Source organism: Rhipicephalus sanguineus, chromosome 1, assembly GCF_013339695.2.
Source record: "Rhipicephalus sanguineus isolate Rsan-2018 chromosome 1, BIME_Rsan_1.4, whole genome shotgun sequence".
NCBI classification, from domain to species: domain Eukaryota; kingdom Metazoa; phylum Arthropoda; class Arachnida; order Ixodida; family Ixodidae; genus Rhipicephalus; species Rhipicephalus sanguineus.
Window position 1 is genome coordinate 121,270,092 of NC_051176.1, and position 17,965 is coordinate 121,288,056.

The window sequence follows — 17,965 nt, forward strand, 5'->3', positions numbered from 1 at the left end:
ATCCAGCGCAGCCTTTTGGGCTTCAACCCTAGTTGATGCACGACAGTTTGGAAACAAGAAATTACCGAGTGCTTTACGAGGAAGCTTAAGTAGCTGGAGCTTAGCGTCTTAGCAGCACGCTGCGAAAACGGCGAAGAGTTGGGCATTCCATAGTTACGCGCTCAAGCGTTTTACTGTAGTGTCCAGAAGCCGGGTATGAAGGATTCGGCGCACGTCCTCGTATGTATATGCGATGTGCGACGTTAACACATTCGATGCGTAACTTGAACAACAGAACTCTACTGCACGCCTACAGAAAGTTCAAGCACGGCCAGAGAAAGAAAGCCTATACGTATATACTATAACAAACATGCAGGCGCAAGGAGGAAGTTAGCAGGGCCTGTAAACCTCAGCCTTTCCAATAAACACGACGAGTCACGCTAGATCAAATGACATTGTGACGGGGCAGTGCCACCGAGCGGCATAGATATTCCATCCCCCCCCCCCCCCCCTTTTACTTGAATCGAAAGTGTCGTCAGGGGGCCAACTCAAGTTGTGTTCATTCTCATACGGTTACCGTTTCAGACAGCGGACGAAGGAGTTTTACGCCACGGCTTCACGCCTGCTGTGAAGTCGGCTCCGCAGGACTAAGTGCCTGCACAGCGTCAGCACCCTGATAGGGGGCCGCTTGAGATGCTCGTCTCGCACTACAGCTGCAGGATGTGTGCGGGCGCCCACACGGCCACGCGATGTTTTCGCTATCTGGCGGAGGGGTCTTCCAGCGGCCAACACATATTTATATATACCGCTGGTGTTGTGGCCCGAAACGCGTGCACGCATAGTTCACTTTCGTTTCACTTTTCCCATTCGTCTGTCACGTGGCTGCCTCTGCCCGTGAAAGGGTCGGCACCCAGCGAATTCACGTGGTCGTACCACGCAAGAAGTCCTCCGGAGCGGCACTGCTGGGCAACTATAGTCTCCTCCGCGAACATGGAGCATCTGCGCCAGGCGTCCTTTGGTCACGGCCGTGCCGGTCTCTTCTTGGTCATTCTGTCTTCTTCCCACTGCTCCACCACTTCCCGCTAAAAAAAAGAAAATCTGGCTGTAAAAGCGCGCGCCAGCTTCCGCGCGTCCGCAAACGCTGCCAATGAAGAAGGAAAGCGTTCCGACTAGCAAAGGTGCGTAAGGTGAGGGGAGAAAAACAAAGAAACAAGAAAAGGAATGAATAAATAAAGTAAAATAAATAAAAATAAAAGACTGTCGGTCCGCTGCTTTTCACTTCGGCTCGGTTGTTCTCAGTCTCTTTCGCTTCCCTTGCTCGGGTGCTGCTGCAGCTTTTTGTGATGAGACCCCACGCGCGGCTAAACAGCGCACAAACACGGCAGATGCCCACGAGGAGAAAGCGTATTATTGCGCGCGCAGGGCTGCGCAATAAGGCTCCTTCATTCTGCCAGTCGCCTGAACGCCCCGATTTTGCTTTGCTCGCGCCGCTTCTTCCGTTGCTTGCGTGTGCCGCTCCGTTCCTCCTGTGTTGTTCCGGCCCTGTCTTCCGGTTCTCGTTGGGATGTTTGCAGCGCGGAGCAGGCTTCACGTGAGGCCGCGATTAATATTAAGCCCCCCCCCCCCCCCTTTCCAGAAAGGTGCGGACCAGCACGCTTATTTCAAAGTTCTCCGCATGTTTGTGCGTTTCTTTTTAGTTCTTGTTTTATGCTGCGTTTCGTGTACCCCTTCTTTACTTTGATGAAAAAAAAAAGTATGGGCGCGCGCACTCCTGTTTATTGCGCTTTTGTTTTTTCATTTTGTGTTGTGAGTTTTCGTTTAGAGAGTTTGGTTATTATCCTGCACTTAAATGTTCCAACAATGACGAAATTGAGCATGAAGGATCAAACGGGCGTCACTACATTATATAAGGCGAAGAGGAATTGAGGGGCCCGACTTTAATTTGAAGCGATCGCATAAGGCCGAAAGTGCGCCTAAGTACACGATATACGGGAAACTTAAATTTACCCAGCGATGTTTACGTACCCCTCGCAATCGAGCAGAGCTGTCTCGCTTCAGTGCTACACATGACAAGAGAAACAAATGTAGACGGTGAAGCATGCGCGATAAAGGCCTGCCTGCACACTCTAAGAAAAAAAAAAAAGAGTATGTGTTAGTTTATTCGGCGATTCCCGACTAGCAATGAAAATGACTCTCTTCAAAGAAACACGTGAACGCTCTTTCGGGTCCCTCGACTCTCCGACGAGAGTATTATGATCGCCAAAGGGGGTTCACGTGTCTCTTTAAAGAGAGTCATACACGTGGCAATTCATGACACAGAAAAGAAGAGCAACACATATTCTTCTTCCTTTTTTTCTTAGAGTGTATTTCTCAACACTAAATTCTGTTCTAAGACACAACGGGACGCGACTGTTATTTGCAATACCATATAGCGACACGGCCTATTCCGCATCAAGCCCCTCTACTCTACTATGTTAATATTAATGTCACGGGGCTACGCGCGGTTAGTTGACTGACTGATTCAATTGGACGTCGTTCGCAATGTTCGCCACGTTAAACCAAAACTGTCACAAATACTTAGTTTGTACATAACAAAGAAAACGTGCCCTTGAGCAATTCCCCTTCCTTCGTTCACACACACACACACACACACACACACACACACACACACACACACACACACACACACACACACACCACACACACACATATTATATATATATATATAATATATATTATATATATATATATATATATATATATATATATAGTGCAATTTGTCTGAAAACCGTAAAATTTGATTTAAATAGTTTTTTTTTTTCAATGTTCCCGCGAGCAGCTAGAAGCATGAATAGTGCACCGAATTCTGCACTATGTCGTCTCCACTACATAAAAAGAAGCATTATCTTCAATATATGAAAAGCGAAGGCTTACAGGACAACGCATATACGCACACAAAATGGGGAAAAAAAGGGAGAAGAACACGCGATTAAAGTTCTAGTACCTTGCTGAACTCGCTTCGATTAAAGCGCGTTGGAAGCACAATCTCAAGATTACGCGAACTGCCTGAGGGAAAAAGAAAAGGGAATCAATTGTAAAGAATGCGTTAAAACCAGTTCACTGCAGGCCCCTTTCACCGTAGCGAGGCGAAAAAGGGCTGAAGGATAGCAGGAATGATTTAATGATAACAAAAGAAGACAAACAGAAAGCGCGAAATCGTTTGCTCAACGCGCAGGAAAACATCTAAGCGGGGGGCGCTCGTAAATTGTTCTGCCGTTGGTCTCTCCGCGAGAGCGCCTTTTGTCTCGTAGCTTGAGCTGCGCCGCCCTCCTCGTGCGACAATGTGTTTGGCGCAAACATGCCCGCGGCCCGATTTTTTTCATCGCCGGTCGTGTTCGCCATTTATGTTCGGTCGTGCATTGTGATAGCGGCTAACCGCGAACAATGCGACACGAAATGGGCAGCGCTGTGACGCCCGCGCATCGTGTGGCGCATACAGCTACTATATAGCGCGAACGCGCTTAACACGCGCGAAAAATGAAGAACAGCAACAACCAAGTACTTACGTGTCGAAGTCGAATATAAGAATGAAATAGCAAGAAATAGAGGTTTAGTGCAAGGGAAGTCCTTGTACGAAGAGAGTCAAGACTTCCCGCAAGTCATGCATATATATGAAAGGCCGTGTTCGACTGGCTGAACAAAGAGAGCAGTAGGAAATAGATTAATTTCGCACAGAAGTTGATCTCAAAAAGCCGGACGGACCTGCATGGCGTCATGGACGTTATCGTAACGTCACGACAAAGAGCGAAATTCGGTGACATCATGTAGCTATGCGGCTACGGGCACTACAAAGAGCTGGAGGCGAGCTTAATCCTTGACATAGGTGTCTGGTGGCGGCATTCGCACGTCGGAATTCGTGTACCTTGGTGCACTGCTTGGGTTAACGCTGCGATTCGCGCGCTGCCCGTGCGGATCTCGGAGGCGACGCAGAATTAAGGAAGAGCGTGGTTGAGTTCTGCTCCGGCAGGTGCCGCAACGATCCAAATTGCTCACAATCTTTCAACGAACTCAATCAATTTTCATTAATTATCCTAACATTTAATTGACCCTTATCTTAAAGGGGCCCTGCAGCACGTTTCCGAGTAACCATCGAATGACTTTATAGAGGAGTTTATTGCCTCACGAATCGACCGCTGCAAACATTTTCAGAATCCGTCAAGTACGAGCGGAGTTCCAGGGATTTGTCGCACGCTGTAATTAATTTAATTCTCTCTTCTATCGTTCCGATCAGCGTGCTGGAAGCTAGGCAGGGAGGGACGGCACGGGGGAAAGAACTTACGTCACGCGCGCGTCATGACCTTGAGAACTTTCATCTTTTTTTTTTTTCTTCCAAGGCGCGGCTTACTTTCAGTGTGAACTGAAAGTAAAGTCACTGAAAGTAAGCAGCACGTGACGGCCTCCCGCTGCGGTCGCGGTAACTATGCGGCTAACGATGCTCAGGTCGGCCGATGGCCGTGAATTTTGGGTCTATGGCGCGGTCATTTGGGTATATGGCATCATTTGTAGAGAGAAGAGAAAACGATTTATAGCTGACTTTGAGAATTAATTGCAAATTCCAGGCCGCGTGCTGCGCCGTAATGTTTGGCTCGCATGTTCTCAGGAGCCTCGACTATCGATCGGCAGCGTTTTCTGACCATGCTGAAAAAGTGTTGCAGGGTCCTTTTGAGTAAAGTTATGCTCCGATATCATATGTATCTAATATGTATCTAACTCTTAACTTGAACCAGAAACATCGATCTCTATTTTTTAGAAGACTTTTTATGAACCTTCGGAAAACCGGAAGTAAGTGCTGAACCGGAAGTGCTTGGAAAAGAACCAAGAGTGCCACTCGCTGCTCGTGCCACTAAAAAATAATCCGTTCAAAGTGACCCTTGATAACGCGTCTTCTTGTCCTCTTTGGTGTATGCGCACCGCAGGCGGTGTCGGTATACACTGGCCGTAACATGGGCACGATAACCCTCTATGACCGTGTTCTACGACAACGATATACATATCGTCGCTACATCTACGGCTTTACGCGGCCATCCATATCGACAACGCGCTATAACTTTAAGTAGCGGGTCTTGACTGCACGCTCAGTTATCAGGAAATGAGGCAAACCTTGTCGGACGAATGTAAGAATGAGCAGCTAATACATGCATGGTATTCACGCACTGTCCCAAGTGCGCGCAGAGATAGAAAACATGAAGTAGAAACTCGAGGTTCCTGTCACGTGGTTCCCGAAGCCCATCTTGTTTATGTTTAACTGATCGAGATGCCAGGCAGACAGGAAGCAGATTTTGTATTAAGCACAGTTTAGCGGCCGCCGCTGTTAATTTCAGCCTGCAGCAGAACGGATCACATACCTCAACAATATCTCGCTCGACATTATTTGCTATATGCAGAATGGCTCGGAGCTATACCGGAAGGAAAACATTTCGTAGCCGATAGTGATGTATCTGAGAATGGATTTCCACGCTCGAACGTTGCGTCGGCGCTCGAGCCAGAACATAGTACAGTAAAAGTATCGTTTCAATCGCTAAACACAGGGTCCAACAACTATAGTGGACCTGATATATGTCAGCGGTTGCCCAGGCACGTTGGATTATCTGGCAGATGAAATGGCAAAACGGGGGCCCATGGACACTATGACATGCGCGCTATTCTTCCATTCAACCGTGGCATGACATCCACTTCGAATACGTTTTCTCACATAGTGATACTTGACAACGTGACTCCAGAATGCATCGAAGAGACAGACCTATTCTGTCTATGCAGCGGACTCAAGAAGTTGAAGCCTAGATTATCTGGGAACTTTCCGAGAGAAAAAGAAACTTCGGCCAGCTGCCGCATTCACCAACCACATTCCAACGTAAAATAAAGTGCGCTGAATCACCATCCCACGTTTGAAGTGGACCCGATGAGGAAATCTGACAAGTGCTAAGAGTTGTCCTAGCCCAACGGCATATAACGGACATCGGCATATATGCCATGGACATACATCGATCTGTGACCATCGTAGTCGAGAATTTCTGGTCAAATTTAGAACAACGGGGAAACTGGCGCTCTCTTTAGGGTGTATTTTTGGACCGTGACATTGCAAGGAGAGCATTATGTGCTGCGAGGTGCTTCTTTGTCTCGTGCAACCAAGCGCCAAGGCACCGACAGTGTGTACTCTCGTGCTCAATATCACTTCAACACGGAAGCGCGTGGTATCACGAGCTCAAAGATCGCCCATTACTTACTTCCACAACTAAACTTCGTTCTCTCACGAGGGCATGATGAGTTGTGAAAGTCACGGCAAGTTGAAGCCGTGCGCAATCTTTTACCTCGTTAGGCTACGCGCTCCCGTGTTGTATTAGTGTAAGTGGGTATGTACTTCATTGTATTTTATTTTTCTTCACATATAAGTTTGAGATTACAATAGTTATACCGTTCCTTTATTTTTATTTTTCGGTGCTAAGCCTTTTTATAGTAATTTTTTTATTGCTTAGCCCACACTGAAGTGAAATGACATGGAATAAACACGGAATAAAGAACTGAAAGTGTTGTTCTGTACTCTTTATTAGAATGTGATCTGGGCACGAAATGTCAAAATACAGGTTTTAGTTTTCTTTTTTTTTAATGGGCCAGGCATAGTGAGGGACCGAGAGCAATATTATTTCAGATAAGGCCTTTACACATTCGTAATACACGGGTAAGTTTACCTTTCACAACATCACAATTATTGGGGCAAGAAAATGAGCTTCGACACGATCAGCAAGTTCAAACATCACGTCGACAGTAGCGAACTGCCAACATTTACAGTGGCTTCCATCTAACGGGAAGTCGTTCATTTTAGGCACACGCGCAACAGCTTCATCGCGACAAGAAGGTTTCATGCGGCACTTTTCGCCATTTCCAAGCAGAAAAGAACGAGCCTTCATCAAAGTGGCACCGCCCGGTATAAGGCAACTTAATTATACAGTACTGCGCTACAGACAAGCTGCAGATGAAGTCCCATGAGATTATGAAAACTGATGTGCCGTAAAAGAAACAAAAAAAAACAAAAAAAAAACGGAAAAGAAGGAAGAAAAAGTGCGAATGTTTTCGTGATAAGATATGGAATGTTACAAGGAAGCCAAGTAAAGGAAACGAAGCGAGTATGTACTAAAAGTGTATACAGCCCATCCGTGATATCGACATGCGCTATGAAGACTTTATGGCATCGTAGAGCCGCGTCGGCAGCTCGATAATGGCCAAGGATATAGCAAACGACCCGGAAGCGACTGAAATATTAAGTATCCCTTTTTATGTCGGCGGCGGTCAATGACGTCACTGATTTAGATCGACAATTGTTCTTGGGGCGCGAGACATAATAGGGCACTTTCGCATAGCGATATATGGAGCATAAGTTAGTTGGCTGCTATTTTGCATAATCTATAGCGCTACGAAGAGCATAATCTTAGCCAGTTGATAGCGCCACGGAGACGATCATAAAATATATGCAGACGAGTCTTTGTTGGTAAAGCGGAGCTAATTCTACATAGGGGGACAAAGCGGACCCACTGCAGCTTAGTTGCGATGGCGTTGCGCCGCTGCTGAGTCGCTGGTCAGCTTCCGGCAACGGCGGTCGGATTTCGATGGAGCGAAACGATCGTGTATACTTCGATTTCGGGACATGCTTAGCAACGTATCTGTAGTCGTCCATTATACGCTGAACCTCACAGACACATTGTGGGTTTGGCACGTACAACCCCATAATTTAAGACGCAATTATGTGTATTCTCAACGTCAAATATAACTGCTGCAAAATGGGGATAGATACATAACAGACTTGATTCGCTATACCGGGTGTATTTTTTTCTTAGACTGTACAGTTTAAAAAAAAAAATATGGTACGACAGTAAGGCACCTGTCGCCATCGCACACGAACTGTATAGCAACGTCGAGGCAAAAATACTTTGCCGCTGCCAAAGTTCCTTTGAAAATACGAATTACCAAAAACACGTACGTTAATTAACGTTTAACTGCCAACATGAAGGAAGTTGTTTATATGAGAAAGTTCTGGGGGGGGGGGGGGGGCATAATTTATGGCGTATCCATTTATTAGAAATCATAAAAATCACACGTAATTTGATATATTCATCACCGATTAAAAGCCCCGATATCGCAAAAGAGCGCACCGGCTGCGCAGGAAATGCGCGGCCGCTCTGTTACGCCAGACCACAACTTAGTAATAATTAACGTTGGTGTTTTACGTCCCAAAACTACGATATGATTATGAGGGACGCCGTAGTGGAGGGCTCCGGAAATTTTGGCCATCTGGTGTTCCTTAACGTGCACCTAAATCTAAGTACACGGGCCTGTAGCATTCTCGCCTCCATCGAAAATGCGACTGCCGGGGCCGGGATTGGATCCCGCGATTTTCGGGCCAGCAGTCGAGCACCATAACCACTAGACCACCGCGTGGCTGGTAGACCACAACTTTCCCGTGACGAAGTGCCGAACTTCGAATGAAGGCGCATCGCGGCAGTATGTTTTCGCAGAAAGCGTCAAGTCATCGCATTTGCGCCAGCGGATAGCCCAACATTTGCGTGTGACGTTGGGGCCTCGATAATGATAATGATAACGATAATCGATAATTAATATCTGAAAGTAGGCGACATTTTTTTGGATTTCTAAAAAAAAGATTAGTATGCATGTATGGTGACACCCTACAACATTTTCTTATAAAAACTGCCCTCAGGTTGTTAATTAAAAAGCTAATTAACAAGCTTTTGAATTGTTCGTTTCAATGTAACTCTATAGGAGTGGCAAAATATTTCCACGTCGAGGTAGAGTTCGTCCCCGAATACGACAGATGCAATACTGTCATTGCACTTTTATAACAAACCTGTATTGTCTAAAAAAAAAAAAAGCCGGACCGCCACGGAAAGTCCGGTATGGTGCAACTACTTTTTTCGCGGTTTTTTATTTTTTTCATGTTTATACTTTCGCACCCTCTCGTAACAAAATAACGTGGTCGGGACAAAACTCGCAGTGATGAAGGGGAAAACAAACTCACAAAATCTATTGCAGCCTATAACATAGCATACACACACGCACTTATCGACAAGGTACTCCAAGGATGGCTACCTTTGCAATGCTTGACAAAGGTTATGTATGGCCCGTGCGCAATGTCAAGGAACGAGGGTCAGAAGCTCAGTGGAATGGTGGTCGCGACGGTGGAGCTGTTAGCTAAGAGATCCAGATGTGCACTCAAGTTGCATGAGTGCGGCATCACTGTTTCCATGACTGAATAATTCGTTACATTATTGTAAATTTCGGCAGCAAATTTGCCGATGGCATTTCCGTAGCGTTAGGTTGTAGTATTAACGAAAGAATGGAATGGAAGTGAAAATCACCCTTAAAGCGATAAAGCAGTTCGCTGCCCGCATTAGAACAATAAGCTGCGTCATGAAACACGCACGCACGCACGCACGCACGCACGCACGCACGCACGCACGCACACACACACACACACACACACACACACACACACACACACACACACACACACACACACACACACCACACACACACACACACACACACACACACACACACACACACACACACACACACACACACACACACACACACACACACGCGCGCGCGCGCGCGCACTCTCACACACAACAAATATAACATTTTCCGCACAGGCTGCTAAAGGGACTTGAAGTGAATAGTCCTTTAAGCACACGGATTAAGCTGCTGAAAAGAAAGAATCCGCATTGAAAAAAGAAGAAAAAATAACACGCTGCGCATAGCACATATTCCCCGCCCCCATTCCCACACACAAACTCTACTGCACGTAGACACGAAAGATGTTACACGCACTAAACGTATCGCTGCCATATATATACGCATATTTCTAGCGAAGTGCGGCAGCAAGCCGAAACCAGGAGAATAGGCGGAGGGATGATGAAGTATTGTCGCGCATTCTGAATGGCGACCTTGTATCGCTCTCGCCACGGCTTTGCCGCGCTGTATATCTTAGCGTGGGGGATGCTGAAGAAAGGAGCCCCTCTGATCTCAGCTGCCGGCATCTGATTCGATCGCGGCGAAGATGGCACGCGGGGACGTCGCAGCGTTGTTTTCTCAGCGGATCTTCCAATAGCTCTGCTCGCTTCGCTTCTCGAGATCGGGTTACACGGTTGGCCAAAAAGGTTGCGGCCAATTCAGCTCGGAACGCTCTGCGACGCATCTCGCACGCACGCACTCGCACGTGCGCCAGCACACGAACGAGCAAGTGTGTACGGCGGGCGGAAGGTCAGACGCAAATGCGCAAGCGTGCCAACGCAAGTCTGCTCTTTCCCGCATGACAATACTCGAAAAGGGGCAGAACGTGGAAGACACGAACGCAAAGATTTGCAAAAGTGCGCTGAAACGGTGACGTTACCATATCACCTATGCTGCTGTTTCGAGATATGCTAACTTCCGAAAAAATTGCGCATTTAGTGCCGCGTGTCACTAGGCTCCAGTGCAGTTTCACCGCTCCTTGGTAGCACTGCCTGCTTGATACGTGATTCCAAGGAATCGAGATCACATCGACTCTTTATATACCTATATCCACATTACGCTCACCGCCTATATAAGATGAAGCTTTTTGATATGTAAACGCTAAAGTATTGCCTGACCGACTTTTATATGGAATACCTGGGAAGCTGTAAGTGCCACACATCTCGATCGCATGCATCCCAGTATTTTGTACTAAACCCCACATTTTGCCGCGTATAACCTGCGATACTGTGCAGCTCTCAGCCCCAGCAGGGGGGGACGTCCCTCGCCGAGACAGGCAACCTTCTTCTCATACACCACCCTGCGTTTCCTTCGAGGCTCGCTGACTCTTGGGAGCAATAGGTCCCGCATGAGGTTACCCGCGTTTCTAAATTAGTTTTCAGTGCCCTCATTTAGGCTAGGGACGACGACGGCGCGTCGACGTGGTGCTTTCATTATGAATTAAAATAAATGGTGGGGTCCAACGTCCCAAACTGCACCGTTATGAGAGCAGCACTATAGTGGATGGCTCGCAATTGTTTTTTTTTTTTTTTTGACACCTAAAGTTCTCTAACGCAAACCGTATCCGCCGTGGCGGCTTAGCAGGTAAGGCTTCGCGCTGCTAAGCTCGGAGACGCGGGTTTGATTCACAGCGGTGAGGCGAAATGCAGGAACACCTGTGCACTTAAATTTAGGGTCCCGTTAAAGAACCCCAGGTGGAACCAAAATAATCGTGGTTTCAATCATGTCATGCTTTCGGCACGTAAAACACCAGAATCTAATATATCTAAACGTGCACACAAAGAACGGTACACGAGCTTTCATGCATACCAACCTCGTCGGGATGTGGCCATGGTGTCCTTGAATCGAACCCGCGAACTTCATGTTCGGAGGCTGAACACAAGACGATACAGACGCATCACGTATTTTCTCCCTTTCTCCTCCTTAAACGACGCTGCGCCGCGTTCCTTGATGGGTTGCAAAAATAAGAGCCCTCCCCAATCTTCAAGTCCACTGTCTCTTTTGCTCATCCGGAGACTTGCATGATTATGCAGGACGAACTGTATATAAAAGTGAGGGGTCGAGGTGTGTCCCATGTCCCCTGATTCGTGATCGTTGTGGAGTCGTTCAAGAAAAGCGCAATCTCAGACGCGATGGTTTCGCACGGAAGACGAGCTACCAACATAGCAGAAGACGAACAATACATAGCAGATACAGTTGTTAGAGCTGGCAAATTCAGGATTTTGTCATGAAAATTAAAGGGAAGATGGGCGAAGGGGAATTGGGACATCCAAAGTGCACTACCACGTGGTATAGATCCTGTAATCTCATTGTTTTATACAGACAGTATATTACAGCAGCGCGCAGAGCGAACTGGCCAGATGCAACTGACTAGCACCGTAAACTGCGCGAGCCAGTAGGTCATCGCGCTCTCTCATGTGCTGGTAATTCACACATTATCTTGAAACAAGTTATTTATTTATTTATTGGTTTATTTACTTATTTACAGATACTGCAAGTCCCTATAGGGGATTTTAGCAGGGTGGAAATACAACATATTATGGAACAAATGTTGCGATTACTCATGCCGAATGTATAGCCATGCAAGGTTCACCGTTTCCCTTACAATTTCTCCAAGCTTTTCCCTACGTTTTCAGGAGTTGTTTCTTCACCCAAACATTTTTTTCCCGTTAATATGTGATTACAATTGAACTTTCCGGAACATTTTCGGTGGATAATTTCTCACGTGTACATAGCTGGTGTGTGTGTGTGTGTGTGTGTGTGTGTGTGTGTGTGTGTGTGTGTGTGTGTGTGTGTGTGTGTGTGTGTGTGTGTGTGTGTGTGTGTGTGTGTGTGTGTGTGTGTGTGTGTGTGTGTGTGTGTGTGTGCGTGCGCGCGCGCGCGCGCGCAAGATTTGTAGACGCTCAAAGGAGCTGCATGACTATAGAGATCCTGCTCTTCAACCCTGTACTTGGAAACAACACGCAGTACTACGATAAAAATAGATAACAAGTTTACGCACTCAATCAATGGCGTAACTACATATACGGCGATGTGGTCATGCAGGGATGAGCAGTGAATGCACTTGATGTTCGAATACAGATAGTACGACATTCTTCATAAGGTTATCCTCACACAGAGTTCGCTCCGATAATCGTGAATAAAAATTTGCAAGGTAAATATGACCCCACGTTACGATCAATCAACGCGTCATCCACCCCTATGGCCCCAGGACGATATCTACAATTATGGCCCTGGGCAAGACAGCTCTGTCACCTGTTCTGCACATATCCCCGCCTTCGTTTGAGGTTTTCGTTGCACCGGCAGATAAAATGAAGGATGGCTTGGGTGGCAAGTTGACACGCGATTTTGGACATCACCAGGAAGGAAGGAACACAAAAGGGAGAAGGCAGGGAGGTTAACCAGACAGCAGTCCGGTTGGCTACCCTACGCCGGGGGAAAGGGAAGGGGAGTGGAAAGATGGGAGTGACAAGAGAGAGAGGGGGAGCGAGAAAAAGAAAGGAAATGATCAATAAATGCGCTGACACGTATGTGGCGGTGGCACTGTACAGCAGTCATAGGCGTTCACAAAGGCCCGTAGTCCTTAAAAAGAACAAAAGTGCTTTAACTGCCTTGTGGGCCGACGAGCGATGGGGACGGTGCTCCAGCAGCACCTGCACGGAGAGCGGCCGATCGTCCAGATGCAACTTATTCGTCGCATCGCATCAGAAAGAGTTCGTCCTTCAGGTTCCTTAGAATGTAACTCGAACCATGCAGTCATGATAGCGTGATTTGTTTGCCACGGTTTTCAACTCATCGGCCGGTAACTCTGTAAGCGTCACGTAAGGTCGTTATGATCGCGGCAACCAGTAGTGAACGGTGACGGTACTGCTTTGTTTTGCGTCCGAGGTAATTGCGCCGTCAAAGAACGACGACCGGGTCTTGATGACCCGTCATAGTCGCTGGCGACAGCCGTGAGCTTTACGCAGCAAATAACGGCAAGTCAGCGGCGGCGGCGCCGTTCGGGCAGCGACGAAGAGGCGCGCTTGAACCGCGTGCGGAGAGAACGCGAAGCACGAGGTTCGCCAAGTGGCGGGGACGAAATGCGCGCAGTTGCGTGCTATACCAGTGGCGTGGGAACGGCCGCGGTGCGACAGCCTGGCAGGAATGGCTTTCTCAATCAAGAGTCTTCGTTGCACTGATTGCTGCGGCGCGAGCTATCAGGCGAAGGCCGAGCCTCGCGAAACGCCGCCGCGGGAATTACTGGCAACGAAGCGGGGCCTCGATTCTGCCGGACCACATGCACTTCGCGCCAGAGTGAGGGAGTTTCCTCGCGAAACGCGACATGCCGGTCGCGCCCCACGCCGCACGCGCGTTCGCTTGCATCACTGGGCATTTATCGCGCGTAATTTTGGGGCACGCCGGAGCGAAGAGGCTGACGTTGATGCGCAGCAGCTTCGGGAGTTAATAAGGTCGGGAAGGAACTGCGTAGGTTTCCCGCAGCTGTACTAAGGTTCTCCAAAAAGCAGCCGCCATTTGTATTGCGTATACACGGCTATATAGTACGGAGTGAATTGAAACAGCCGCGTTGCCAACACGCTTTGTATTTAATCGATATGAATAAGCTACCGCGAAAGCCGCAAATGAAACATGCCAGACCCTAAAACGATACAATGCCAAAATTCCCATAGACGCCCGACGCCGCGTCATTCAGTGTATGCTTCGCATTACGTACATTTTCTTTTTTTTTCTGTTTCGTTGCAGATGTATTTCATAGATAAAACCCCGACCAACTTCCTGCCAAATATCCGTAACGGAACTCGGGTCATCCCTGACACACGTCTGAATTGCTTCGAAGAGGAAGCAGTGGGAAAGAGGAAAGTATTCAAAAGGCTGTTTCTCAGCCATCTATATATAAAAACTTCAGCGCCAGTGCCGCGGGGTGAGCGCCCAACGTTTCTGCAGCCTGTCTCGTAATTCTTCTTTCTTTGCTTTTTTTCTTCTTCTTCATTGCCATCGCTTCGTGCATCGCGCCCACTCTTCCCTTTTAGCTATATCTTTACCTGTGATCTCGTGATCTGGCTCTTTTACAACGTGGAAGCGTTTTATTGCTGGATGTCCCGTCAACTTCCCACCAAACATCTGTACCGGAAGTTAGTGTCATGTCTGACGCGCGTTTTATTAGTTACATGCTTTTAACTCTCCACGCTCAGATGCCTCGAGGCGTCGTGAAAAAGATCATCAAGGCCCATATCTGAAGTGTTCATTCACCTGGATTCTGAAGGCACGTTGGAATAAGGTTTTGATTAATAGTACTTCTTCTTCCACCCACGACAGCTTCGTTGACGTGCGTAAATTTTACACAGTGAAGTGAGCCGGAACGGCATTGCTGAGATGCCATATTTAAAACGGCCATTCTGAAAGTATCAACACGTGAGAGTCATATCGCGTGTTTATCACATGATATCCATAGTCGCATCGTCCATCCGTCCGTCCGTCTGTCCGCGCCTGTGTGTGTCCGTGCTTGTGTGTGCTTCTGTGTGTGTTACATTATAAGGAAGAAAGGAGAAAAACTGTTTGGGTACCTGCAGATAGTTTACGGAGCGGAGAAGAACGGGTACCAGCGGATTTTAATGGCGGTGTAGCCGTCTACAGAAACATATCTTTCTCATTCTGACAGCCCCTGAATGCATGAATGGCAGCAAGAAGCACTGTGCTTGTCGCGCTAGCACCTGAATGTGTAAGTAAACATAGTGCGCAGCATCACATGACAGGCTAACACAACGAAGGTGTCTACTGACACAGTACGGTCTCTCCGAGCGGGAGCCAACAAGTGAGTACGATGTATATTAAATGCGAAGCATTTCTTAGCAAACCTCAGGCACTTTGGGCGTTTCTATCTACGTATCTATCTATATCTATCTATCTATCTAGTCGCCTACGTCTGGGCGTTCTCCCGGTCGTCTCCATAGGTTGTAATATACCAAAATTTGCATAGCATAGGATGAGTGCATGACGAACACGATTCACTGGTGATGACATGAATAACGCAAAATACCTGTCGCGTACGTCTGGAAACCCTTTCCCTCAGTCACGTGTGGCGCATACCCGCATACCAGAGTTCATGCTATGCGGGTATATGCCACAGGTGATAACAGTCTCAATCAACGCAGTAACCGCGAACATACACATTAATATGGAAGGAAAGTGATAATAGTAGTAATTGTTGGGGTTTTACGCCCCAAAACCACGATATGATTACGAGAAACACCGTTGTGAAGGGCTCCGCAAATTTTGACCATCTAGTATTCTTTAACGTTCACTGACATCGCACACTACACAGGCCTCTAGGATTTCGCCTCCATCGAAATGCGACCGCCGCGGCCGGGATCGAACCCACGACCTTCGGGTCAGCAGCCGAGCACAGTAAGCACTACACCACAGCGGCCGACGCAAGGAAAGTTAGGAAGCTGAAGACAGAGCACCCCTGGAAGGCGTTGGGCTGCCATCCACTCGTCCACGTGGTCCGCAACGTCGACCACGTGGATTACGCAAAAATCGGGGTCAATGCTTCCTACAATAACTCAGCCGCGAGGACCATGTCCCTCATGATTACCGGTGATTTCAGCATTGATTTATCAAAACCCAACAACACCTGGTTCTTAGACGGTATGAAAGACGGCTTGGATATGCACAGGACATCACAAGAACTCGGTGCCACGTCCAGAACGGGATTCATCATGGATGATTTCTTCGTAAAAGCCATCTGCGGTTTGCACCAGCTCTACTATACCTCACACTTCACTGCACTTAGAACGTTCGTAGCCGCGATCACGAACGGATCCGATAACAAGTCCTGTCCAGCTGCTGGTGCTCACTGATTCCGTTGATGATGGCCTTATTCAAGAACTGCTAAGAGCCTCTTCCACACATGCACACTGGTTCGTGAAACGTGCGTGCGTTCTCCGTCATAACGGATAAGTATCAACATAGCAACTGTAGCGCAGCTCTAACAACTGCAACTGTGAATGTAACGTACTACGTGCAGTACGTGCGCCTGCGCATGCCACTCGGCTGTGTATATCTAGGGAAACTTTTCTGAATAAAGCTTAGTTGCGAGTAGCGCCTGTCCTGTGCATCTGTGTCCCTTCATTGTCCTATTCGTATTCGCGCTATCCAGTATTGAAGAATATAAACATTACATATCAGCTTATACTGCGTCTGGTGTTGGCAACACCTATGTTGCTGTTGGCATCGTTAAGCAACTGTAAACAACTGGTTATATAATACATATGCGACTCTTCAGCATATGAGTGTGTTTATACCACTTCCACATTTCTCTAGCGTCAATCCGTAACGTTTCGCTCAATGTGAAAAATTGCGAGAAAAAGACCTTCCTGTGCATGCTTCGCATAACATCGATTCTCACGGCACGTGGGATCTGCCGAAATTTTTTTATTCAGTTTTTTATTTCTTGTGAATAGTGCTGCCCTCAATCAAGAGCATAGCAGGAGGACAATACAAAAAGTCAACAGATAAACAGGAAAGGGCTGTAACATAGGCAACTATGCAATTAATACTAGTGCAGTGAATATAGGAAAGGAGAGATTGCAACAACAGAAACAAAGAAAAATGGTCACATAAAATTTTAAAACACAGGGGATGTGGGTAAGAACCTGTGCTGTTGGCTGCCCCTAGAGGAGGCAGCCAGAATTGATTCTGCGGAAAGGGATGACATAGCATAGGGTTAGAACAACTCTAGTCTTTAGTACCCTCTATTTCACTGGTGAATTAAGCAGATTATTTGGCATTTATGATAGATGGGTGCAGATGATTATATTCTCTTATAGCTAGCGGAAAAAAAAGAATGTTTAAAAGTTTCATTGCTGTATAGGAATGTTCAGCTTATTTGTATGGTTAAGTTTATTTGTGTATTCAGTTTATTTGTACGGCAGGTTTTTTTACGTTAGCTCACATCTGTCACAGCTCACACCATTCAGATACTGTTAAGGGATGCACTCAGAGAAAGATTGTGTGCATGACCGCTAACTTCTAGGTAAATAACGCACTCATCGGCAAAAAGCTCAATGTTAGAATCGATCTTCGTTGCAGTATCATTAGTAAAGATTGGGAATAACAACGATTCAAGGGCTGATTGTTGTCCTATCTCCTGAGGACACAGAAATAGTTTTTTCAAAGAATAAAAATTGTTTACGGTCTAAGAATGTCCTTAATCCAACATGTTGTTGGCTCGTTACTTAAACGCCTTCTGCTTTCGCAATTAATCTTTCATGACAGACACTATCAAATGATTTAGATAAATCTAGTGGAACCACGTCTGTTTGGCTGCAGTTATTCGGGCTGAGGGCGAGATCATGTACAACCTCTGTCGAATGTGTAACAGCTGATAAGGCATTTCGGAATC

General features: G+C 47.0%; 1 protein-coding gene across 1 annotated transcript in view; it reads right to left on the bottom strand.

Annotated features, from left to right (window-relative positions):
• Positions 1 to 17,965, bottom strand: part of LOC119397085 (collagen alpha chain CG42342) — a gene marked incomplete in the record, with an annotated part of 500,928 nt that overhangs the window by 280,235 nt on the left and 202,728 nt on the right.